The following is a 25,858-nucleotide window of genomic DNA, read 5'->3' on the forward strand; positions in this document are numbered from 1 at the left end:
GGTGTGCCAACTCTTCATTTATTCACCCTAATTTAAGGTTTCGCGTGCCGGTAATACGTTTTTTAGGTCTCTCTCTGTAAGTCTATATATTATATAACTAAACTATTGTTGTATTGTAAAATAAACAAGGTTTTCAAAATGTTTAAGAAGCTTCTTTTAAAATTAAATTGAAATGTATATCTTACGTTGCCGGCCTGCTCAGGCCGCTGCTGGTCTGGGGTTCTGTTCACCTAGGCCAGCAGCGGGCTGAGCAGCGCCTGTGGCCGGGATCCTGGCTGGCAAAGGTCCAGCAGCCAGAATCCCAGACCAGCAGCGGGCCATGCGGGGCCAGTGGCTAGGACCCCAGACCACTGCTCAGCCCACTGCTGCTCAGCGGTTCCATCCGCCGGCTTCTGCCAGCCAGGATTCTGGCTGCCAGATCCGCTCAGCCCACTGCCGGTCTGGGGTCCCGGCCCTGCCCACATACAGTGGGTACCTGCCTTCTCCCTGGTTCTGGCCCATTCTCTTCCTCTCTCTGCACTGAGCTGAGGGTGGGAGTGGACTGAGCACAGGGCTGGGGGTGAAGGGTCTGGCCAGGAGCTAGAATAAGGGAGGGGGCTCAGGGCTGGGGCAGAGGTTTGAGTGTGGGGCACTTACCTGGGCAGCTCCCATCTGCTGCGAGGGGTGCAGGTGGGAATGTGCAGCTGATGTGTGTGCAAGAGCTCCCATTTGGTGCTCAGGGTGGGGATGTGGGGGGGTGCAAGAGTGAGGATGTGGGGAGTTCATGGGGGTGGGGGTCCGGGTATGTGAAGGGGTACAATAGTCAGGGCAGAGGGGTGGGGGCATGTGAGGGGCTTGGTATGTGTGGGGGTGCCAGAGTCAGGGTTGGGGTCATGGGGGGGTGTGAAGGAGTCAAGCAGAGGGCTGAGTGTGTATGAGGGGGGTACAGGGTTCAAGGAAGAGGCCTGGGGGGTGTGCGGGGCTGAGGGCAGAGGGCTGGGTGTGTGGAGGGGGGGTCAGGGCTCAGGGCAGAGGGCTGGGGGTGCATGTGTGGGGGGGAATCAGGGCAGAGGTCTGTGGGTGTGTGAGAGGGGTACAGGGTTCAGGGTAGAGGCCTGGGGGGTGTGCGGGGCTGAGGGCAGAGGGGTGTGTGTAGGGGGGGAGTCAGGGTTCAGGGAAGAGGCCTGGGGGGTGTGCGGGGCTGAGGGCAGAGGGCTGGGTGTGTGGAGGGGGGGTCAGGGCTCAGGGCAGAGGGCTGGGGGTGCATGTGTGGGGGGGAATCAGGGCAGAGGTCTGTGGGTGTGTGAGAGGGGTACAGGGTTCAGGGCAGAGGCCTGGGGGGTATGCGGGGCTCAGGGCAGAGGGCTAGGGGTGTGTGTAGGGGGGGAGTCAGGGCTCAAGGAAGAGGGCTGGGTGTGTGAGAGGGGGGTACAGGGGTCAGGGAAGAGGCCTGGGGGGTGTGCAGGGCTGAGGGCAGAGGGCTGGATGTGTGTGGGGGGGGTAAGGGCTCAGGGCAGAGGGCTGGGTGTGTGTGTGGGGGGGTCAGGGCACAGCCCCCTCCCACTCCCGCAGCCCCCAGCAGACTCACCCACTCTGGGCCCCGCGGCGCACCGCATGAGCGCAACTAGCGCTCTCCAGCAAGAGAGAGTCCCCTCTGGCTGTGTCTGGAGGAGCCACTCCTGAGGTATGCGTGCTCCTCGCCCCAGGGCTCTCTGGCCACCACCGATTCCCACTCACCCACACCTTCTACGTGCTCAGTGCCACCGTGCCGCGGGGCTCTCTGCTCCTCCCAATTCAGAAACAGCAGGTACCGGTCCCTGGCCGCGGCCGGGTGCCTCCTCCTGGGGACGCTGAGCAGCCGGTGCTGCTGCCGCCGCCAGCCTCTCCCGCCTCCACCGCCTCCACGTCCTAACGCCGGGAGTCAGGATGGGGTCCCACAGCGAACCCACTCCCCCGGCGCACCGCCAATCCATCATGGCCACCTATACCAAAGCGGCCCAAGTGAGCGGGCCCCTCCGTGCCCCCGGGCAGGTCTCCTCGCCGAGTAAGGGGACGCGGGAGCCCACAGGGAGGCCTCTGAGGCGGCTCCTCTCTCGGGGGGCATGGGCTCTGCCCCCCACTGGCTGTGTCCTCAGGACTCTGGCAGGCAGCAGCATGCCATTAAAAATTGGCTCGTGTGTCATCTTTGGCATGCATGCCATAGGTTACCGACCCCTGGAGTAACCTAACAACCTCCTGGTGGCTCCACTTTGACGCTTCAATTCTAAAAGATCAAATTTAACATATAGACCAACAATATTATAATAAACACACTTTCCATCATCATGAGACGTTACATACAAGTACACAGAGCCTTTCGAATTATCCCAGCTAAAAATACTGGCTTGTTGCCTTTAAAGGCTCTGTGTTCATGTGAGTGAAAATGGCTAGTTCAGTTCTGTCTTCTCTGACTGCCCCTTGTGAGAGACTTCATGCTACAATGAATGTGTAGAAACGCAAACCGAATCTGCACTATGAGAAACCAGCCAAGCAAAAAGGAGCAGGAATGACTTGGTATCATTCCGTTTAAAGGGTTTACATTTAGTATTTTTATCCTCAAATGGATTTAGATGCAAATAATAAAAAAAAATTTGTCCAGAGCCCCAGGCACCTGCACCATGACAAAAACAACCATACAGATATAAACTGCAGAGTCCCAGCAACAGAAAGGAGAGGAGGGAAACTGTTTTCTGAGTAAGACTATGGATACTGCACAGGGTGTGTACAAATTCTGCAAGGCTCCAGGAAATCTGAAGCTGTACCAACCTAAGCTTCAACATATGCCCAAATGTGGTTATCAAAGGGTTAATTCTCTCTCCTTTTCCCTTACATGCCATACATTTATCCACATGGTAGACGCTAGTGAGAAAAGAATGGGGAAAGAACCCAGAGGATGACTCCTCTTTACCATTAAAAAAAATACTTATACCAATTCTCTTTGGTTCTTTGGATTAAAAGACAACTTTCAGCCACACGTGCAGTCACCCACTTTATGAGTGGCTAAAAGTGCTTAAGTATCAGAGAGGTAGCCGTGTTAGTCTCAGGGGCGGCTCCAGACATTTCGCCGGCCACAGGGGGCACTTTGCCGGTCGCTGGGAGGGTGGCAGGCGGCTCCGGTGAACCTCCTGCAGGCGTGCCTGCGGAGGGTCCGCTTGTCCTGCGGTCCGCAGGTCCCGCAGCTTTGGTGGACCGCCCGCAGGCACTGGTTAGTCTGGATCTGTAAAAGCATCAAAGAGTCCTGTGGCACCTTATAGACTGACAGACGTATTGGATGTATCCGACGAAATGGGTATTCACCCATGAAAGCTCGTGCTCCAATACATCTGTTAGTCTATAAAGTACCACAGGACTCTTTGATGCTTTTAAAATTGCTTAAGTTAGCATTCTTTTTCCTTCCAGTCACCTTAACCTTCATCTAGAAGAAGAGTAGTAGTTCTAATTTGGATTGGTGCTTGAAAATACACTCACAAGGCATCTTTCATGCAAGGATCTCATAGCACTATACAAACATTAATTAAACCTCGTCACACTGCTATGAGACAGGCATTATTTGGACCAATTTGCAGAAGGGCCTGACAACTCCATACCCCTATTGAGTCAATGGGAGCTGCAGCTGCTCAGCACTTTGAAAAAGCAGACCAGGCTATACTCATTTTTCCGTGAGGAAACGGAGGCACAAAGGACATAAGTGACTTACTGAATCAGAGGTAAAGCTGAGAACAGAGCCCAGGAACCCCAACCTCCAAGCCCTGCTCTAACCAGGTTCCTATATTGTAAACAGTTGCAGCCAATTTTCAGGAGTCTCATGATAACTATTGTTTTCCTTAAAACCACAGTTCCTGGAGTCAAGGGAATGTGTGATGATTAAGGCTACACTTATGTCGTGGAGGTCATGGAAGTCACAGAATCCCTGACTTCGAGAGACATCTGTGACAGTCACTGCTTCTGCCATATGGGTTGAGAGACTCTGGAGCTGGCAGCCAGCAGGGCCCTGGCAGGGGTCTAGTGACAGTCGACAGCGGGCTGTCCCCCTGCAAGGTTCCAACAACAGGTGACAGAGTCCAGAGGGGTTCCAGAGACAGGTGACAGCATCGCTGGGAGGGGACGCCTCAGGCAAGTGGTTGGTGGTGTTCTGTTCTCTCTGTGGGAAATATGGTCACTCTGAAGCTCCCAGCCACCGTGGGCAGAGAGGGCCCCCCCGAAGCTTCGAGCTGCCGCAAGCAGAGGGGGAACCCCAAAACTCCCAGCCACCACGGTGGCGGAGGAAACCATCGAGCCGCAGCAGGTCACGGGCTTCTGTGAATTTTTATTTATTGTCCATGACCTGTGACATTTATTAAAAATAACCGTGATAAAATCTTAGCCTTGGTGATGATTTCAGCCTTCATTCTTAAAGAAAAAGTAAATTTCTAGCCCTTGTGGCTGTGAAGAAAGCTTCAAAATGTGAGGCCAGTGCACTCTAAAGGCTCAAAAAGGAGAAGGCAAATATAAAGAAAGCCAAATCTGCTATTTTTACATAATGTCATGATTTCAAAGCCAAATTGGTTAATTTTTGGTGAGCCTGACTCATGATTTTTAAACATTTGGGGATGGCAAAACTGAACCCATCATTGTCATGTCCAGCCACTCACTAGTTATATCTACCTCCCCACTATCAGCACTGTCCTTGAAATGACAGAGTTCTTAAGTGAATACATCATAAAAGAGCTAGTTCAAGTGACAATGTATATTTTCAGGCTTGCCAGGAGTAGAAATTATTATTTTAAATGGTGGATCTGTTATGAGACAGCAACAAGGAACAAAGCCAAAGAAGTAAGGGGCAGGTGTTGACACTTGCATTGTCCAAAACAAGTGCACACTCCAGGAATAAACACTTCTCTCCTAGCCATTAACGAATGTTTCTCTGCTGAGCATGGGTGGCAGAGATAGGCAAGAGTATCTGGACAGCCAAAATCTCAGTGCTTACTATATGAAAACAGTAGATAACATTTTGCATAATCAGGGCCAGGCTGGAAATAAACAACACTATTGCTCCTGTGAAAGGAAGGGTAGTGAGTTATAGAATAAGAATAGGCATCAAGAGATTTTTTTTCAGAACAGCTCAGCACTCAACAGTTTCCATTTAGATATTTAAACAGGCATTAAGATCTCATAGGTCAACGGGAGCTTCAGTTGCTCAAAACTCTGAAAAAGCAGGCCCTGCTATACTCACTTCCCATTGACTTTGGAAGTCAGATCAGATCATCACAGTCGTCCCTTTTTGCCTTAGAAACTATGAATAAAAGAAACCAAGCTCTTCTGAGAAACAGGCCCACAATAAACCTAGGGATAGAAAACAGGATGTGCCACATCAGAACAGAGAGCTGGCCAAGCAAATCTAACGGCCTCCCTAGCAGTAACTGATACTTCCCAGGAAGAAGTATTTCCCCACAATGCACCCAGCCTATCACACAATGTCGGGGTGAAGGAGGATTCCTTCCTGACCTCTACAGTGATCAGCTTACATCCGGCACAGCATGATTACTATTAAATATTTAAAGCACAGTAGCATGCTTTAGGAATTATTGTGCAGAAGCTCTCTGGCCTATGTTACACAGCCGGTCAGACTAGATGATAACAATGGTCCCATCTGGCCTTAGAGTGTATGAAAGCATCTAGAGGGCAAGTGTGAACCTGAACCTCACTGTGTTGGGTGCTGTAGAGGGTTCCTGCTCCAAAGGGTTTACAGATCTTATTGATTGCCCTTACCTCCATGGCCCTGATTACAAGAGTAGGTCATAAAGAGAAAAGTAGCTTTGAAGGAATTCCTTCCTTCCTAACCCTAACAAGACCCATCCTATGCAGACAGTAGTTTGAGGAGTGCATCTGGGCCACTGACTCTGGTCATCTTTCAAAGGGCAGCTCTGTAGCTGAACTGCTTTTGGAGGTGAGAACAGGCCTAGGAGACATACTTGCCCATTAGCGCTACTACTAAGAACAAAGGATTGCAGATATTAGTTGTAATAGTTAATTTATCCTCTGTGTGCATATTTTGACAGCTCAGATTCACCACTGTATTTCTTTCTCTGGGGAGGCCAAGGATCCTCTGGGACATGGTATCAGTCTTTCCCCAATCCTCCCACATCTTTTTAAATCACTCACAATGGCCTCAATTCACAGCAAAGGGGGAAGATTAGGCTTTGCTTCCTCTGAAATCCACTAATGCTGATCTGCACGACTGCCAAGAGAGGCTCACCCAGGAGCGGTACAAGGTTCCCCCTGTTCCCAAACTCCCCATAAGATGACTGCAATGCCTCTGCAGTGATGCCAGACCCAGCCTAACACAGATTCCCCAGTTGTCCTTTCCATGGTATTTTCACAGGGCTCAATCATGATCCCAGTGAGATCATGAGCAAAAGACCCACTGAGGCATCACTGGAAGCAGGATTGGGCTCTCAGGCTGCTGTACTTCCTGCTGATAAAGGAAGCCAGAACCAAACATGATCATTCCTTACTGACAAATAAAAGCACTTAAACAACACAGCAAAAATAACCTCACAACAATTCTTAAACTGCTGGAAAGTTTCCTCCACAAATGCTCTCATTTGTGGCTCATGCTGGGATATTTTTAAAAGCACAGAACCAGACTTTTAAGGCATCACATGAGAAAATACAAAGCATTTATTGAGAAATAATAGCTTAAACAATGACCACGATTTCCTCAGGGTCTGAACACCGCAGCTGACAATAAGCTGTATTTCTGCACAAAACCCCCTTCACGGCTTGGGGGATTTGCTTTGTTGGAGTTGGATTCAAGTTGGAGAGTTAAAACAAAAGGCTCTTCAGGTTTTCAATGCCATTTCCTCCAACTACGCACATGTGACCAGAGACTCAAGAATCAGAAAGAGGGGAAAGACCTATTATGCCATCCAGTTCCTCCCTCTGCTAGTACAAGATTGTCTCCCACAGAACCTGCCTATAGTGCTTTGCTCATTCTAGCAGGACACTACCAGAGATGGGTTCACAGCTGAAAATGTAACAGTAAATTTGTACCCAATATATACTGTAATTGCAAAAGAAGAAATTCAGCATCCTTTATTGATATTTCATACCACATTTATCATTATATACAGCCCCCTTCCAAAGCAGCCAGCATCAGCTGGAGCAAGGAAATAGTCCTTCAAACCCTAGATTCAGATAGCCAGTTGTGGCACCAGACCAGAGGCATAGCTTTCCCTCCCCTCTCCCTCACATGAGGAGGAGTAGCGGCTGCAGGGAGGAGCCTTTGTGGCCTCCCAGCATCACTCCAGTTGGAAGCTTGGGATCTGGATAGACCCCACTCCATACCTGATGCCTTGTCATTGGTGGTTGGTCCCACTTCAACCAACCCCTCCTCTAACACTGCAACCCTCCAGCTCTCATCCTCCCTGCCCATTATGCTTCCCACACTTTAGTTCTCTTCCTCGGTCCTCCTGTATTCACTTAACCCTGAGCATCCCCTTGCCAAACATCTCCGTCCCCTTTAAAAGCAAGTAACACACAAATAAACAAACAATCCTGGAAGACAGGCACAGACCAACCCTACCGTGCGCCTGCCAAGTGCATTATGTGTAGGTCATGGAATCACAGTAATGTAGGGCTGGAAGGGACCTCAGGAGGTCATAAAGTCCAGCCCCTTGCCCTGAGGCAGGACTAAGTAAACCTAGACCACCCTTGACAGGGCTCGTCTAGCCTGTTCTTAAACACTTCCAATGATGGGGATTCCACAACCTCCCTTGGAAGCCTATTCCAGAGATTAACTGCTTTAAGAGTTAGAAAGTGTTTCCTAATATCTAACCTAAATCTTCCTTGCTGCAGATTAAGCCTATTACTTTGTATCCTACCTTCAGTGTACATGGAGAACAGTTGATCACAGCCCTCTCTATAACAGCCCTTAACAAGCTTGGAGACATATCAGAGCCCCCTTCAGTCTTCTTATTTTCAAAACTAAATATGTATAGGGTTTTTTTAAACCTTTCCTCATAGGTTTAGAAAACCTGAACTTTTATCATTTGCTCTTCTCTGGACTCTCTCCAATTTATCCACAATTTTCCTGAAATGTGGTGCCCAAAATTGGACCCAATACTCCAGCTGAGGCCTCATCACTACTGAAAAGAGTGGGCCAATAACCTCCCGGTGTCTTATATACGATACTCTTGTTAATACACCCCAGAAGAATATTAGCCTTTGTTGCAACTGCATCACATTGTTGACTCATTTTCAATTTGTAATCTACTGTAATCCCCAGATTCTTTTCAGCAGTATAACCTCCTAGCCAGTGTGTAGCAGAGCATTCAATTGGAGGATTTTGGCACTAAAAACCCCTCTCTCCAGAATGTAGTTTAGGTCTTCTCTTCCTCAATTCTGAATATTAATTCATCCAGGAGCTTAAGTTATTTGTTCATATTTTGGTAGCATCTAGACTCCCAACCCCAGTTAGATTTAGGGCCCCGTTGTACTGAGCACAATGCAAATGCACAGTAAAAGATGACTTCTGCCCCATGAAGTTTACAATTTTATTAAGACAAGATGCAATGAGTAGGTTTTATTAGAGCAGGGGTAGGCAACCTATGGCAAGCATGCCGAAGGCAGCATGCGAGCTGATTTTCATTGGGACTCTCACTGCCCAGGTCTTGACCACCAATCGGGGGGGGGGGGGGGGGGGGGGGCGGGGGAAGCGGCTCTGCATTTTAATTTAAATTTTAAATGAAGCTTCTTAAACATTTTAAAAACTCTTATTTACTTTACATACAACAATAGTTTAGTTATATATTATAGACTTATAGAAAGAGACCTTCTAAAAACATTAAAATATGTTACTAGCAGGCGAAACCTTAGCCCTCGTCCAGACTAACCCGCGGCATCGGCGGGTTAAAATCGATTGCTCGGGGATCGATATATCGCGTCTAGTCTGGACGCGGTGTATCGATCCCCGAGCGCGCTTACATCGATTCCGGAACTCCATCAATCCGAACGGAGTTCCGGAATCGACGCGGAGAGCCGCAGACATCGATGCCGCGCCGTCCAGACTGGTGAGTACCTCGATTTTAGAAATTCGACTTCAGCTACGTTATTCTCGTAGCTGAAGTTGCGTATCTAAAATCGATTTTAATTCCTAGTCTGGACGTGGCCTTAGAGTGGATAAATGAAGACTTGGCACACCACTTCTGAAAGGCTGCCAACCCCTGTACTAGAGGCAGGACAAAGGAAGTGGTAACAAGAAAATGTATCTTCATTGACCTCACGTAAGCATAGCTAGATGGTTTCAAATTTATTTGTAACTTATCAGGGGGGAAGAAAACCCCAAAACATCAGAAGTCCTGACCAGCCATCTATCTAGCTGTTATCAGATGACAGTTGCCTGGAGGCATCATCCAGGAAACTGATTTTGAATAAAGAGTTGAAGGAACAGAGGTTAGGACGTGCAATTAAGACACTGGTCTAAGACTCCGGAAATTTAAGTTTAATTCCTGGCTCCACAACAGACTTCCTGTGGGTCCCTGAGTAAGTCCCTCTGTATCTCAATTCCTCATCTGTAAAAAGAGGACAAAACTACTTTCCTTTCTCTTTCCCTATGACTTTGTCTATTTTGAATGTAATCTCTTTGAGGCAGGGCAAACTGTTACTATGTGCATCTACAGCATCCAGCAAAATGGAATCCTGAACTCATCTGAGAACTCTGGATGCTACCAAAACACAAATAATAATCAGGTTGCTTTTTAAAATGTTTGTGCATGCTTAGAGCACAGCCAGCCATATATTCTGCATCTGTAATTCTGAAATTAAGGATGCCAGACATATTGGGGTACTACCCCCTACTCAGACCATATAGAACTTATTTTTTTGCAGCAATCCAAGATCATATTCTAATCAAGCAAATTCACTTGGATAATTTCCAAGCCTCATAATCACAAGGTTTGTTACAATATCTGGAACTACATGGAGCCTAATCAAGCCTAAGACAAGCTGGTCAAACACAGCTGCCATACTACTTGAAGTGCTACCAAAGTACTGAACACACACCTGGGACGGATCTTACTCTCATCAAAAAAGTTGGACACTCAATTCCGATCAGTAAAATCCTGAAGAGGCAAACAAAGATTTCACAGCAATCTCAGCAGAGCCGAGGGAACACATGTCACTCAAATCAACATTCCTCCTTGTGTCAGAGGGCTTGCTGCAAATCACAAGTGTAGGTATTAGCAGCAGCTGCTCTGCGGACAGACAACACAATCCCCCTTTTAATGAAGGATCAGAGGCAGACTCTAGTCAGTGCTCTAACAACAATCAATGAACTGTGGTCAGAGGGGCTTTAATGGAGCTGGGAGGGCAAACAGTAAAACTTTTAAGGCAGCCTTAACATGGCAACCAACAGCTTATAAATATGAACTATATTCACAAGAACAGAGTACAAAATGCTTCCCTGCACTCAATCATGATACCATAACTGCTGTTTAAAGTGGAATGCTATAGGAAGGAATCAGGTATCATTTGGCTAAACAACTAAGCCCCAGACAGATATGAAAGCTACCAGTAAATAGGTCAGTTACATATCTTACCCTGTTCAAGGCCTCAGCAGGAAACACTCCCCTCCTCCCCTAAACACACACTTGCACATAGTCATGCACCTGTTCAACTGAAAATGGTTTGGAGGTCGATCCTAAACCCAACTCCACTAGCTGTATGATGATTCATTTTGCAATTCACTGGGATGCAAATCGCAATCCACTTCACTGCTGAAAAGTCTTCTCCTAGCAAACATTCCAAATCATCTTCTACAGCAAGAAATCCCTCCTACATATACAGGATCAAGGATGTACCTTATTCTTTAATAGTAAATCTAGGCTGGCGTAATCCTAAAGAGGAGAAATAAAACTGTGTAGATTTATTTTCTGAATCCTACAGAATACTTAAACCAAGCTAAGAGAGTGAATACAGGGGTATTTTAAGCTATCACACACACAGACTACACACATGTGGCTTTGGAACATTTGCAAACAAAAATTGCAGCCATTAAATATGGAACAACAGATATTTTATCCAACCCCTAGTTAACCAAGACTGCCTCCTAACAGCGTACACCAGGCACTGTTTCTCCCACTTATTTTTAAAAGCCCCATTCCTCCCCAACAGTATCCTGATATCCGTGAAACCTTTAGAAAAATACAAGCTTGCACTGTACTAACATTCAACACCATCAATGACCTTTACCGTATGACTATGTTATATTTATATTATATAATGAATATGCTAGCTTGCATCCGCTCTCTGGGCTATCAGTCAGCTAAGAACTGATCAATCAGGGACATCTGTACACATACACACAGTGCCTCCAAGAAGCTGAATGCTACGACGAAGGCCCTAAAGCATGCATATAAACGCAGCAAGTGTAACAGATCTTGGAAGAAGACAAAAAATGCCTCAATGATGTATTGAAAAGCACAGAATCATTTAGGTAAGCTCCACTGCCTATACCGGGGTGGCCAAACCTCAGCTTGCGAGCCGCATGCAGTTCTTTACGGTTGAAGTGTGGCTCGCAGACCTTCCCCTCGTTCTCCACCTATCAGACTGGTGGGGTGGCAGAGTTCAGGGCTTCTGCCCTATGGCAGGGTGGTAGGGCTAGGGGCTTGCCTTCTGCTCAATGGAGAGGTTGGTCTCGGGGCTTCGACCTCATGGGGCATGCCTGCCAGGGCTCAGGGCTTCAGCAGGAGCAGGGCAGAAGCCCCAAGCCCCAGCAGGCATGCCCCTGCTCTCAAACTTCTGAAGATTGTTGTATGCAGCTCAGAGGGTTGGTAAATTTGGCCACCCCTGGTCTGTACAATACCAATACAATACCAATACATGCAGTAGCTTAAATACAATTGGCCATGAAGCTGCATCACTTTTCCTCTTCTCAATTTTACTGCGGAGTCCCTCTGGAATGAGGCAACCCCTACTGATAATGTGCTGTATTTCAAAGGAAAACTAGAATGTAATATTCAAAAATAAACCTCCAAAAAGATACAAGTTCTAGGCCCAGCCCTGTCACTGACTCACCTCTGACATCTTGGGAACGTCACTTTGCCTCACTGTGCCTCCGTTTCCCCATCTGTTCAATAGGGGCTATACTTCCCAATCTCACTGAAGCATTCTGAAGATTAGCATTTGCAAAGGGTGATGACGATGAAAGAGAACTTATTATCCCAGGGATGTTGTGCAAAAGTTATCCCCTGTCAACAAATAACAAAAACCACCACTATGTAGTTCTAGATTCTTCTCTCCATTTTTGCCCCAGTAGGTATATAGAGCTAGGAAACATAATGGAACCAACAGGCTCCAATGGGACATCTGTTTGCTCTGTTAGCACATGCCTGCAACTTGGGATAATCAGACTGCTTCCTTTTTGGATAACAATTTTACAACAGGACTAAAAAGGATGATCTTGTGGTTAAAGCAACAGACGGACTCAGGAGAGCTGGGTTTAATTTGTGGTTCTTCAACAGACTTCCTGCATGAGAAACTCCTCAGGCAAGTCATTTTGCTCTCCGTGTGCCTCAGTTCCCCATCTGTAAAACAGGAATAATGCCTCCCTTCTCTCACCCTTTGTCTGTCTTGCCTATTCAGATACAGACAATCCCTGTCCTAAAGAGTTTAAAATGTGCATGTGTGCTGCATCTAGCAGTAAGGCTCTGGGTGCTACCCTCATACAAATGGGTGGGAAGGAGGAATCTCTGGTGCTTGTCTTATGTTAAAAGCCTGAAATAGTCAATTATAAAGACTGTAGCTACATTCCCAGTAAGACTATTGTAAAAAAAAAAAAAAAAAAAAAAATGAATATCCTAATTTCTCTTTTCAAATTAGTTCCAAGATTCCACATGATAAAGGTATTTGGGGTTTTCACCATAAAAATATTGTATTTACTAACATTCCTCCGTCCCCATCTTTCCACACACGCTTTTACATCTAGTGCCCCTCTAATATCGTGTTCTCAACTTCTTTCTTCCTCTCCTCCCCTGAGGTTAAGGCAGGGGTAGGCAACCTATGGCACGTGTGCCGAAGGCAGCAAGCAAGCTTATTTTCAGTGGCACTCACACTGCCTGGGTCCAGGCCACCGGTCCGGGGGGGGGGCTCTGCATTTTAATTTAATTTTAAATGAAGCAGCTTTGTCATAAACAGATAGCTAAGGGTTAACGTCTCTTTCACCTGGAAAGAAGTAATCTGAAACACCGGACCAGAGGACCAATCAGGAAACAAGACTTTTTCAAATCTGGGTGGAGGGAAGTTTGTGTGTGAGTCCTTTGTTCTTGGTCTTGTGCCTATCTCCCTCTCGGCTATGGGAAGGATTTCTCTATTTCCTGCTTTCTAATCTTCTGTTTCCCAGTTGTAAGTACAAAAAGATAGGTTTGTTTTTTTTGTAGTTACATGTGTATAGTTGCTGGAGTGTTTTGAATTGTATTCTTTTTGAATAAGGCTGTTTATTCATATTCCTTTTAAGCAATTGACCCTGTATTTGTCACCTTAATACAGAGAGACCATTTTTATGTATTTTTCTTTCTTTTTATATAAAGCTTTCTTTTTAAGACCTGTTGGAGTTTTTCTTTAGTGGGGAACTCCAGGGAATTGAGTCTGTGCTCACCAGGGAATTGGTGGGAGGAAGAAGTCAGGGGGAAATCTGTGTGTGTTAGATTTACTAGCCTGACTTTGCATTCCCTCTGGGTGAGGGGGAAAGAGAGATTAGCTCTCGGTACTTCTGTTTTCCAAGGCTGGAAACGGGGAGGGTGGAATCCCTCTGTTTAGATTCACGGAGCTTGCTTCTGTGTGTCTCTCCAGGAACACCTGGAGGGGGGAAGGGAAAAGGTTTATTTCCCTTTGTTGTGAGACTCAAGGGATTTGGGTCTTGGGGTCCCCAGGGAAGGTTTTGGGGGGGACCAGAGTGCCCCAAAACACACTAATTTTTTGGGTGGTGGCAGCTTTACCAGGTCCAAGCTGCTAACTAAGCTTAGAAGTTTTCATGCTAACCCCCATATTTTGGACGCTAAGGTCCAAATCTGGGACTAGGTTATGATATGGTGCCAGCGGTGGGAAAGATAGAATCCAGAAGCCAGTAGAAATATTATATTTCTCTTTTCTCTGCTAGGGGCTTTTAAGCAGAGAGGAATGGTTTGGTTTTAAAAGGAACCAGAGAGAATTTTTTTTTCTGCTCTCTCTGGCAGTTTTTGGCTTGCATATTAAGCAAGGAACCATTAAGGGACTATTACGGGTCTTTTGTCACACAATAGCACTCCCATTAGGAGTCAAATACCAGCACTATACACATGCAAATAAAGTGGTTTTTCTGGTTTACTTTACATTGAAAAGATTAGCTAGAGGAAGAAAGGGAAAAAGGCACTGTTGCTAGGCAGACCCCGGAGGTAACAGAGCCTGCAGTTCAGACAACAAACACCGGAGGGCACCCCAACACAAGAAAACAGGAACCATGACTTCCAAGGCAAAAATGGAGGCCGAAGAACAAAGCAAAGAAGCAGAACACAGGCGACAACTGGAAAAAAGAGAAAGAGGTGGAGCTGAAAGAAAGAGAAGAACAGATCAAACAGGCAGCCCATAAAAGAGACGTTAACCCTTAGCTATCTGTTTATGACAAGCTTAAACGTTTTAAAAACCTTATTTACTTTAATACAACAATAGTTTATAGATATTATAGACTTATAGAAAGACACCTTCTGAAAACGTTAAAATGTATTACTGGCACATGAAACCTTAAATTAAGTGAATAAATGAAGGCTCGGCACACCACTCCTGAAAGGTTGCTGACCCCTGGGTTAAGGCAATGTCCTAATTTCACCTGCCTCCCGATTGGGATTAGTCTGCCAATGTCATTACATGATACAATTATGGAATGATGGCACATTCCATTGACTATTTAAGTTAATATCTGGAAAATATTTAATCTCTAGTACATACTAGAATTTATTTCAGCCTGGTGGACTACACCAGGGAAGTAAGTTTACCAGAGGGTGTTTGGTTTAGAAAATCCTGGGAGACAGCTGGGCACAGTGTGTTGGTTTTTTTTGCACAAACTCTGGCTGCCTTATAATCAGGGATTTCTCCTTCATTGGAGACCATCTGTCACCAAATGAGGGCTGGCTATAGCCTTAGAGGGCACAGGGGAAAGATCTACCCATGTCATTAGCTCAATCTCCAGACTGGCGAGCTTCATGATCATCTGCTAGTGTTCCTGGGAGCGTTGCAGCCAGCAACATGAGCCTACTAATGCTCAAGGTCCAACCCCATAGCTGATTCCGAGTTGCAGGACTGCTAAAGAAAATGAAGCACAGGGGCTGTATCTACCCCACATTTGTGTTTCCCAGCATGTTCTATGTACCACCCAGCTCAAAGCAGATCTAGACAACAAAGGGATCAGAATAAAATCAAGTGCCACAGTCTAACATTTCTACTGCCACACTGGTGCTAGCAAAAAGTTGGGATATTTTGAGAAACAAATGCCTAGCACAGATACAGCCAAAAGGAGAAAGTTGAAAACAGCAGACAGTGATGGATAAAGATGTCAAATTAGTCTTAACTACATCATAAATGGAGAGTGATCCATTACTCTAACCTATTTTTCATCGTTGTCTGGACACTGACCCACTCAATCAACCTTCTGAAGTGGTCCTTGAAAGCAGTGGCAGCCCTGACCATCCCCCAATTCCCCTCCTCCTTTTTGCCATAAATACCCTCAGAGGACAGCTCTTCAGGCACCATCCATGCATTTTTTTAACAGCATCTTCAATCCAGTTGTTTAAAACAAAAGCACCCTCAGAGGAGATAGATGCTGAGAGACAGTTATATCATAGCTATGAAGCAAGATCTCCCAAAGTGATTGTTTTCAAGAGCAGAATCTCCACACTGAATGCAGTGTCAGCTCAACTGTCTCTTTAAAGTTTCCTGCCAGCACAGTCAAAAGAAATAAAAGCCACATGAATCACAGCACAGCGCCGAGTTAGTTAATATCACCACAAATATACAAAGAAACGGATTATCCCAAATTCTGCGTCAGCTCTCGACACTCAAGTTTAGGCCAAGTTAAAATTAAAAAAAAAAATGTTCTAAAGTAAAACCAGTTTTCTTAACTGCAATTTTGGTTTTTCATAATACTGATCTGCTGTTCTCCTCAATTACTGTTGGGTATCCTGCCTGGTCTCAATGATCAGAGGCAGCTACCAAGGTTTCTGAATACCACCCACTCCCTCCCCCATGCATTGCCAGTTCACACACACACACTCACACATGCTAACTGCCTGGTGGCACTGCCTACATGAGAGCCAGGAAATATCACCAAATCCAAAAATTAATGGCTGGGTAACAGGTCAGTGAAATACACATACATGCAGGCCCCAAAGCAAAACACGTGAACTCAAATATCTCTCTTCCAAACACAACCCTGTTAAATATACTTGTGTTGGCAGATATAAAATATTAGCACAGGGTGGGGCTGCCCAAAGCAGTGAAATCCCTACTATGAAAAACCAAAATGACAAGGAAAGAAACTAATTTTACTTTTTGCAGACACAGGGATCTTCTACTCTGGCCACTTACTGCTAGGAAGTATCAAGTGGGGAACAAATATCCTCCCAACAAAGGAAGGAAATGAGACAGACTAGGAGAGGTGTGAATAAAGTAAAACCACACACCCAGGTAAAAGTCAACTGTAAGATTTAATTTTCTTTTTCTCTGTTAAACAACAATAGAAAACCTTTTTTTTAAAATATTTTTGGATGTTTACTACATTTTCAAATATATTAATTTCAGTTACAACATAGAATACAAAGTGTACATTGCTCACTTTATATTTATTATTACAAGTATTTGCATTGTAAAAAACAAAAATATTAGTTTTCAATTCACCTCATACAAGTACTGTAGTTCAATCTCTTTACCATGAAAGTTAAACTTACAAATAACTGCATTCAAAAATAAAACAATGTAAAACTTTAGAGCCTTCAAGTCCACTCAGTCCTACTTGTTGGTCAGCCAATCGCTCAAACAAACAAGGTTGATTCCAATTTGCAGGAGATAATGCTGCCTAACTCTTGTTTACAGTGTCACCTGAAAGTGAGAACAGGTGTTCACATGGCACAGTTGCAACGCCAGCTACAAGATATTTACGTGACAAATGCGCTAAAGATTCATATGTCCCTTCACGCTTCAACCACCATTCCAGAGGACGTGTCCATGCTGGTGATAGGTTCTGCTTGATAATGATCCAAAGCAGAGCAGAGACTGATGCATGTTCATCTTCATCATCTGAGTCAAATGCCACTAGCAGAAGGTTGATTTTCTTTCTGGGTTTGGATTCTGTGGTTTCCGCATTGGAGTGTTGTTCTTTTAAGACTTCTGAAAGCATGCTCCACACCTCATCTCTCTCAGATTTTGGATGGCACTTCAGATTCTTAAACCTTGGGTCCAGTGCTGTAGCTATTTTTAGAAATCTCACATTGGTACCTTCTTTGCATTTTGTCAAATCTGCTGTGAAAGTGTTCTTAAAACGAACAACACACGCTGGGTCATCATCCGAGACTGCTATAACATGAAATATATGCAGAATGCGGGTAAAACAGAGCAGGAGACATACAATTCTCCCCTCAAGGAGTAGAGTCACAAATTTAATTGATGCATTATTTTTATAACGAGCAGCATCAGCATGGAAGCATGTTCTCTGGAATGGTGGCCGAAGCATGAAGGGGCATACGAATGCTTAGCATATTTGGCATGTAAATACCTTGCAACACCTGCTACAAAAGTGCAATGTGAATGCCTGTTCTCACTTTCAGGGGTCATTGTAATAAGAAGCAGGCAGTAGTATCTCCAATCAATGTAAACAAATATGTTTGTCTTAGCGACTGGCAGAATAAGAAGTAGGACTGAATGGACTTGTAGGCTCTAAAATTTAACACAGTTTTGTTTTTGAGTGCCTTTTGTAACTAAAAAAAACCTCGGATTTGTAAATTACACTTTCAGGATAAAGTGACTGCAGTACAGTGCTTTATGAGGTAAACTGAAAAGTACTATTTCCTTTGTTTATAATTTTTACAGTGCATATATTTGTAATAAAAAATAATAATATAAAGTGAGCATTGTGCACATTGTATTCTGTGTTGTAACTGAAATCAATATTGAAAACGTAGAAAGACATCCAAAAATATTTAATACATTTCAATTGGTATTCTATTGTTAAGTGTGATTAATCACGATTAATTTTTTAATCACGATTAATTTTTTTGAGTTAATCACGAGTTATCTGCAATTAACTGACAGTCCTAAAAAAAAAAAAAAAAAAAAGGAAAAAAAAAATATGTTTCACTAAACGTAATTGGAAGGAAAATATGTACCGAGATTTGTACTAACTACATAAAAGAACACCACCACCACCACCACCCAGGTGAGGCCCCTTGACAAACTCTTAGAAAGATCACTCATCCCAACAGACTCAACAGAATGAGGAACTGAAGTCTTTGTAGAAGCACTATGAGCACCAAGACTTCCAAGCTGCTTTGTGAATTTAAGTGGTGGAGGTTTTTCTGGAGTTTAGCTGGAAATCTCAGTAGTAGATGGCTCGCTTAAAGTACCGCTATTCACGTTGTAGGTGGTGAGTTTCTAGTTGAGAGAGAGGACCCTTGGTGAACGAGTACTATGATAACTGGGATTACTCATGGACTAAACTACATACCAACATCTACTTTGACTGGGGGATCTAGAGTCTCTGCAGCCAGTGGAGAGTCTTCAGAATGACTGATGGTTGGTCCCTGCTTAATTTTCTGTCCATTTTTCTTACCAAAGGCAATGAAGTAAAGGTGCATTCCTGAAAGATCATCCAGGGTAACAAGACGACAGCCACGTTCCACACTTGTGAATTCAAAAAGAATTATTTGGGGGAAGTTCTCTAGCCTAGGTTATACAGGAAATCAGACTAGATGATAACAGTGGCCTCAAACCTAAACCGGTGCCAAGAGCAAAAACCTGAGTCTGTCCTACTAGACCTGGCTGAGAATATTAACTTGGGGAAGGAGCCATCTGAAACATGTTCCTGAACAGCAGTTCTCAAACTTTAGCAACTCAAGGACACCCATTTTGATTTAAATTTTTTTGTGGATCCCCTCCCCGCCTCCTGCTCAGCCCCAGGCCCCATTCTTCCTCTTCCTGCCTCCGTCCACCCCTGCCTCTTATCTTCCCTGCCTCTTTCCGCCCCTACCCCGAGTGCACCTCCTCCCCCTCCCTCCTGCATGCTGGGGAACAGCTGTTCCGCGGTGTGCGGGAGGTACTGGGAGGGAAGGGAAGGAGCTGATCAGCGGAGCCAGTGGCCCCAGACACGATTACACTCCCTCCCCCCAGCACATCCCGTCCCTGCTCCTACCCCTCTCCCAGCACCTCCTGCACGCATCCTCCAACACTACTCTAGAAGGTATTCTGAGTTCCCATTCTGCTACTAGCGCTTGCCCTTGAAGATGTCAAGCTCTGACTGTGCTCTCTTATTTCTCTAGACGTGACCGAATCCTCTGTCTTCAAAGAGCCTGTTTTCATTCTGCACTAGAAAGCAGCCATGCTTTCTCTAGTGGCGTTGCAGTGGATCTGCAGGAAGAGGCTGTGTTTCTGATGATCTGCAGCCCCAGAAAGTTGGTGCATGTGATGGGAGTAACGATGCGAAAGCCCGCACTCAGATACTCAGGTAATCTGATGAGTCCCGGGGTGCCGTGAACATTTCTGCTCCTTTTGTTTGTCTGAGAAGTTGTCCTGGAAAGCCTAAAAAATGACTGGCTCCAGAAATAGCAAGCAGGCAGACTGGCTGGCAAAGGACTGCTAAAGCCCAGTCGTCCTACTTGGAAAATTCCCCAGATGCTGACAAGAGGGGGAGGGGTTACTAGGTCAGCGCTGCATGTGGGGCTAGGGAGCAGCAATAAGCAACCCTCTAAAGTGCTCCTACAAGCAACAGCCAATGAGGAAGCACTTGGAGAGACTGTGGTTGCTAAATAAAAGCTCCAATTTCACACAAAAAGCCTGGTGCAAAAAGACAAAAAGCAGTAAGCCAAATTTTGGAGAGAGAAAAGAATACCCAACGGCCTGTAAGAAGCAGTTTTCAGAGAGGGCAAAGGAAAACTGCTGCAGAAACAGTAGCGTGGGGTTCACACTAGCTGTGCAACTAGTGAGCTCACCGTGAGCATCTCTGATACAGAAACAGACTAAGACAGCAGCAACAGAGACAAATGCAATTTTGTTATAATGTGCAGAGCATGTTTAACCTCCCTCCTGCACATCTCCAGCACATCACCCCAACAGTAGCCTGTGGGACCAGCCTGACTGTAACCCTGTGTCCTGCACAGTTACCAAGGAATGGGATTTCAGAAGGCTTTGCTTAACTCTTAGAAGATGGCCACTAAGCATGCTCGGAAATGGTTTTTCAGCTTAACTCTTTGATTTGTAAGTAATTTTCCAAGGCAAGCCAAGGTCTATCTTCTCAATAAGGGCTGTTCACATACATAATATTTTTGAGTAAGGGCATGGGGAAAGGTATATTTTTTTAACCACTCAAAAATACAAGATGAGAATTTTCCCTCAAACTTTCTGAAAATTCCCCTCTGAAATGAGACCCAGAAGAGAATGTTCTGGAGAGTTATGCATCTATCAAAGTCCCAATTTAAATGTAACACTAACTTTTGCTAACAGAAGAGCTATAATACAATATATATTGTGAGCAAAGGAATAGCCCACATATGCTTTTTTTTTTTAAATGCTTCAATTCTATTCTTTGTGAAGAATATTAGGAGCTGGGCTCTGGAAGGAAAGCCAAGCAAAGAATGGTAAGTAAACAGACTTGCACTTCAAGATTGCAATGACTCATTGCAAACAACGAATAGAAAGCAAAATCTGAAAGTAAAAATAATACACCTTGACTTTTTTTTAATGTTAGTTGCAACTAGTGAGCAGAATCAGAACTCCAAAGCTCACATTACTAGCCAAATAATTTAGATCCGAGTACCCAGAACACATGGAATAGATAAATAGCGAGCATGGAAAAGTGTACAGTGTATTTGAAATTAACTGAACTCCCAAACTTCCCACTCGCCTCCCCAATCTGTATAAAGAGACGTCTGAATTTGCCACCTAAATTAAGAAACATATTCCATGCAGTTCTCAAAACAGATCTAGTCTGCAATTAAACTTGGGCTGGAATGAAGACATTCCTTTCCATTTATGGGAAATAATGGAGATTACTAATTTCATAGCTCGTAACAGAAACGGTCTCAGAATACAATCTTGCAATAAAGTGGACAAGCCTCTGGTACCAATACCACATACTTGAGACATCTTATTGTCAAATAGCAGAACAGTCTTCAAAAGGGGTATTTTCTCCTTTTTGTGCTAACTCCAGTTCACATTAATGGGAACTATGCATGTCTAGCCACAGGAGTACAAACCTCCGTTTTATACAGAAGCAAGTGACTGCGGAACAGAATGACAGTGTCCTGCTCTTTGGTACCCTTCATAATTGCGTAGAATGACAAACCATTTTTATCCATTCTTTGTGAAAAGTCAGATGTACTGAGCTCCACAGCCCTGCTAAATTACCACTGTAGCTGAAAGAAAACTGCCTTTAGAAGCACCACCACATACCTAAATAGGCGCTCCTTCTTACTCCCATTGAGATTAACAACAGTGCTGGGACTGACTTAAATGGGAGGACTGAAGCATGTCAACTCTTTCTGATGTTAAGATAAAGCTAATTTTTCCACTGTCAGTTCCTGAACTATGAAAGCCAAGTTATAATTATTTACAGAGGAAATGCTTAGGGAACTAACCTGGGAGCTGCAAGTTCAATTCCCTGCTCCACCACAGACTTACTATATCTCTAAGATAAAGGAAATGGGGGATATATCAGGGTATATAGCGGGGTGGGCAAACTTTTTGGCCTGAGGTATGGAAATTGTATGGTGGGCCATGAATTCTCATGAAATTAGGGGTTGGGGCGCAGAAAGGGTGAGGGCTCCAGCTGAGGGTGTGGGCTCGAGGGTGGGGCCAGAAATGAGGAGTTCAGGGTACAGGAGGGGGCTCCGGGATGGGGTAAGGGTACAGGTGGGGTGGTGAGGGTTCTGGCTGGGGGTGCAGGCTCAGGGATCCAGGAGGGTAGGACTGAGGGGTTCAGAGGGCGGGAGGGAGATCAGGGCTGGGGCAAGGGGTTGGGGCACGAGAGGGGATCAGGGTGCAGGCTCCGGGCGGCGCTTCCATCAAGCAGTTCCCAAAGCAGCGACATGTCCCCCCCTCTGGCTCCTACGTGGAGGCAAGGCCAGGCGGCTCTGTACGCTGCCCCATCCGCAGGTGCTGCCCTTGCAGCTCCTATTGGCCCCATTTACTGGCCAATGGGAGCTGCGGGGATGGCATTTGGGGCAGGGGGCAGCGTGCAGAGTCCCCTGGCTGCCCCTACACATAGGAGCCAGAGGGAGGATGTGCCGCTGCTTCCGGGAGCCACATAGAGCAAGCCCCCGACCACGCTTCCTGGCAGGAACTCAAGGGTTGAATTAAAACATCTGAAGGGCCGGATGTGGCCCCCGGGCCATAGTTTGCCCACCCCAGTATATAGGTACCATAGAGCAGTGGTCCCCAACCTTTTTGTGTGGCAGGCGCCAGACAACTAGCAGCTGAGGAGCATGGTCGCCAGACAAGCAGCTGCCAAAATGCCACGGAGAAGCGGCACCACCAAAATGCCGCCCAGAAATCAGCAGCACTTCAGCGGCGGTGCTTCTTGTGTTGCCGCTTCTCGGTGGCATTTCGGCGGCTGCTTATCCAGCGGCCAGTAGGCGGGTGCACATAGATGCCTTGGCGGATGCCATGGCACCACGTTGGAGATCCCTGCCATAGAGGGATATAAAGCTCCCCCTCCACAAGGCATTGCCAAACAAAAATGCACATACAGTAAAGCCTTAACATAACCACCACCCACCCACCCTTACTTCAAAGCAGTTTTAGTAGAGGAAGTTCACTTTACTTCTGTCTATACAAACTGCATTATCTACTGAATTTGTCCAATAGTTCTCACTTTTTACACCAGAGATGGGCACTTCCAGCAATGACCAAAAGGATTTCTCTGTGTCCATGCGTGTATTATTTATCATAAGGTATATATCAAGATAGAATTATGATTCTCTTTTGACATATATCTTGTGTTTCCCACTATGGATCAACAGGATTGTTTTGGGAGGGAAGTCAGAGCAGATTCACGCTTTGCATAATACAGGGGTTCTCAAACGGGGTCGGGTCCCCTCAGGAGGTCTGGAGGTTATTACATGAAGGGTCGCGAGCTGTCAGTCTCCACCTCAAACCCCGCTTTGCCTCCAGTATTTATAACGGTATTAAATATATAAAAAAGTGTTTTTAATTTATAAGGAGGAGGTCGCACTCAGAGGCTTGCTAGGTGAAAACGGTCACAAGTAAAAAAGTTTCAGAGCCACCGGCATAATAATTAATTCTGGAAGCTCTTTTGGGGCTCATTTGCCTAAAAGTTGCTATATGAAATGCAAGCTCATGCTAACCAATTAAAAACAGTTATCATCCTGTCATAAACAGATAGCTAAGGGTTAATGTCTCTTTCACCTGAAGCACCTGACCAGAGGACCAATCAGGAAACTGGATTTTTTCAACTTTGGGTGGAGGGAATTGAGTGTCTGAGTCTTTTGTCTTTTGTTTTCTGCCTGCCTGCTTTCTCTGAGCTTTGGAGAAGTAGTTCTACTTTCTAGTCTTCTGTTTCTAAGTGTAAGGACAAAGAGATCAGCTAGTAAGTTATATGGTTTCTTTTCTTTGGTATTTGCATGAATATAAGTGCTGGAGTGCTTTGATTTGTATTCTTTTGGAATAAGGCTGTTTATTCAATATTCTTTTAAGCAATTGACCCTGTGTTGTATCATCTAATACAGAGAGAACATTTGTACTTATTTTTCTTTCTTTCTTTTTATATAAAGCTTTCTTTTAAGACCTGTTGGAGTTTTTCTTTACTTCAGGGAAATTGAGTCTGTACTCACCAGGGAATTGGTGGGAGGAAGAAATCAAGGGGAGATTTGTGTGTTGGATTGCTAGCCTGCCTTTGCATTCCCTCTGGGGGAATAGGAAAGTACTTTTTGTTTCCAGGATTGGGAACAGAGAGGGAGATTCACTCTGTTTGGATTCACAGAACTTGTGTCTGTGTATCTCTCCAGGAACACCTGGAGGGGGGAAGGGAAAAAGGATTATTTCCCTTTGTTGTGAGACTCAAGGGATTTGGGTCTTGGGGTCCCCAGGAAAGGTTTTCAGGGGGACCAGAGTGCCCCAAAACACTCTAATTTTTTGGGTGGTGGCAGCAGGTACCAGGTCCAAGCTGGTAACTAAGCTTGGAGGTTTTCATGCTAACCCCCATATTTTGGACGCTAAGGTCCAAATCTGGGACTAAGGTTATTACATGGTGTAGCAGTGGTGGGATATAGACTAGAATCCAGAAGCCAGTAGGAATATTATATTTTTCTTTTCTCTGCTAAGGGCTTTTTAGCAGAGAGAAACAGTTGGTTTTAAAAGGGAACCAGAGAGAATTTTTTTTCTGCTCTCTCTCGCAGTTTGTGGCTTGCATGTTAAGGGTCTTTTGTCATGCAATAGCCCTCCCATTAGGAGGCAAGTACCGGCACTTATATGCATGCAAATAAAGTGGTTTTTCTGGTTTCCCTTCATTGAACATTAGCTAGAGAGAGAAAAGGAAAATTAACTAAAGGCACTGTTGCTAGGCAGACTTCAGGAGGCAACAGAGAACCTGCAGTTCAGAAGATAAACACCGGAGGGCACCCCAACACAAGAAAACAGGAACCATGACTTCTAAGGCAAAAATTGGCGCCGAAGAACAAATCAAAGAAGCTGAACACAGGCGACAACTGGAAATAAAACAAAAAGAGATGGAGATGAAAGAAAGAGAAGAACAGATCAAAGAGGCAGCACACAAAAGAAAACTAGAAGAAGAAGAGATGGCCTACCGAAGGAAACAAGCAGAAGATGAGTTGGCCCACAGAAGGAAGCAAGAAGAAGAGGAGGCGGCCCACCACCGAGAAATGGAAAAACAACAAAAAGAGAATGAAGAGAAGGAAAAACAGAGAAAACATGAACTGGAGTTGGCAAAAGCTGGGCTGCCTGTGCCAGCCAACCCTAACAACCCGGCACCAAATATTGCTCCACAGCACAGAAAATTTCCCACCTACAAGGCAGGTGATGACACCGAGGCCTTCTTGGAAAATTTTGAAAGAGCCTGTCTTGGGTACAGCATTCCCGAAGACCAGTACATGGTAGAATTGAGGTCACAGCTCAGTGGACCTTTAGCAGAGGTGGCAGCTGAAATGCCTAAGCACCAAATGAATGACTATAAACTTTTCCTAACCAAGGCCAGATACAGGATGGGGATAACCCCAGATCATGCCCGTCGGCGCTTCAGAACCCAAAAGTGGAAACCAGAGGTGTCATTTCCCAAACACGCCTACTACATTGCAAAAAACTATGAGGCCTGGCTAACAGGAAACAACATTCAAACCTTGGAAGAACTGAACCTCCTCATACAAATGGAGCAGTTCTTGGATGGTGTTCCTGAAGACATCACACGGTACATACAAGATGGAAACCCCAAGAATATCGCTGAGGCGGGGGAGATTGGAGCCAAATGGATGGAACTGGCAGAAAGCAAGAAAGCTACTGTCAAGGGGAACGATTACCCCAGGGGGCACACAGACCATAAACCCTACAACCGAGGACAGCCAAAGACCCCACATACCACCCAAGTAAAGCCACAGAT

The 25,858-nt window shown here is 45.3% G+C and overlaps 1 protein-coding gene across 13 annotated transcripts in view; it reads right to left on the reverse strand.

Annotated features, from left to right (window-relative positions):
• Nucleotides 1–25,858, reverse strand: part of EXTL3 (exostosin like glycosyltransferase 3) — a 196,404-nt gene that overhangs the window by 115,942 nt on the left and 54,604 nt on the right. The window contains exon 2 of one of the 13 annotated variants that reach the window (XM_050948786.1): nt 5,231–5,340. The exons of the other annotated variants lie outside the window; for them this stretch is intronic. The gene's annotated coding sequence lies outside the window, so the exon portion shown is untranslated. The remainder of the gene's footprint in view (nt 1–5,230; nt 5,341–25,858) is intronic. 13 annotated transcript variants of the gene reach the window in all.

The sequence above is a fragment of the Gopherus flavomarginatus genome, chromosome 4 (assembly GCF_025201925.1).
Source record: "Gopherus flavomarginatus isolate rGopFla2 chromosome 4, rGopFla2.mat.asm, whole genome shotgun sequence".
NCBI classification, from domain to species: domain Eukaryota; kingdom Metazoa; phylum Chordata; order Testudines; family Testudinidae; genus Gopherus; species Gopherus flavomarginatus.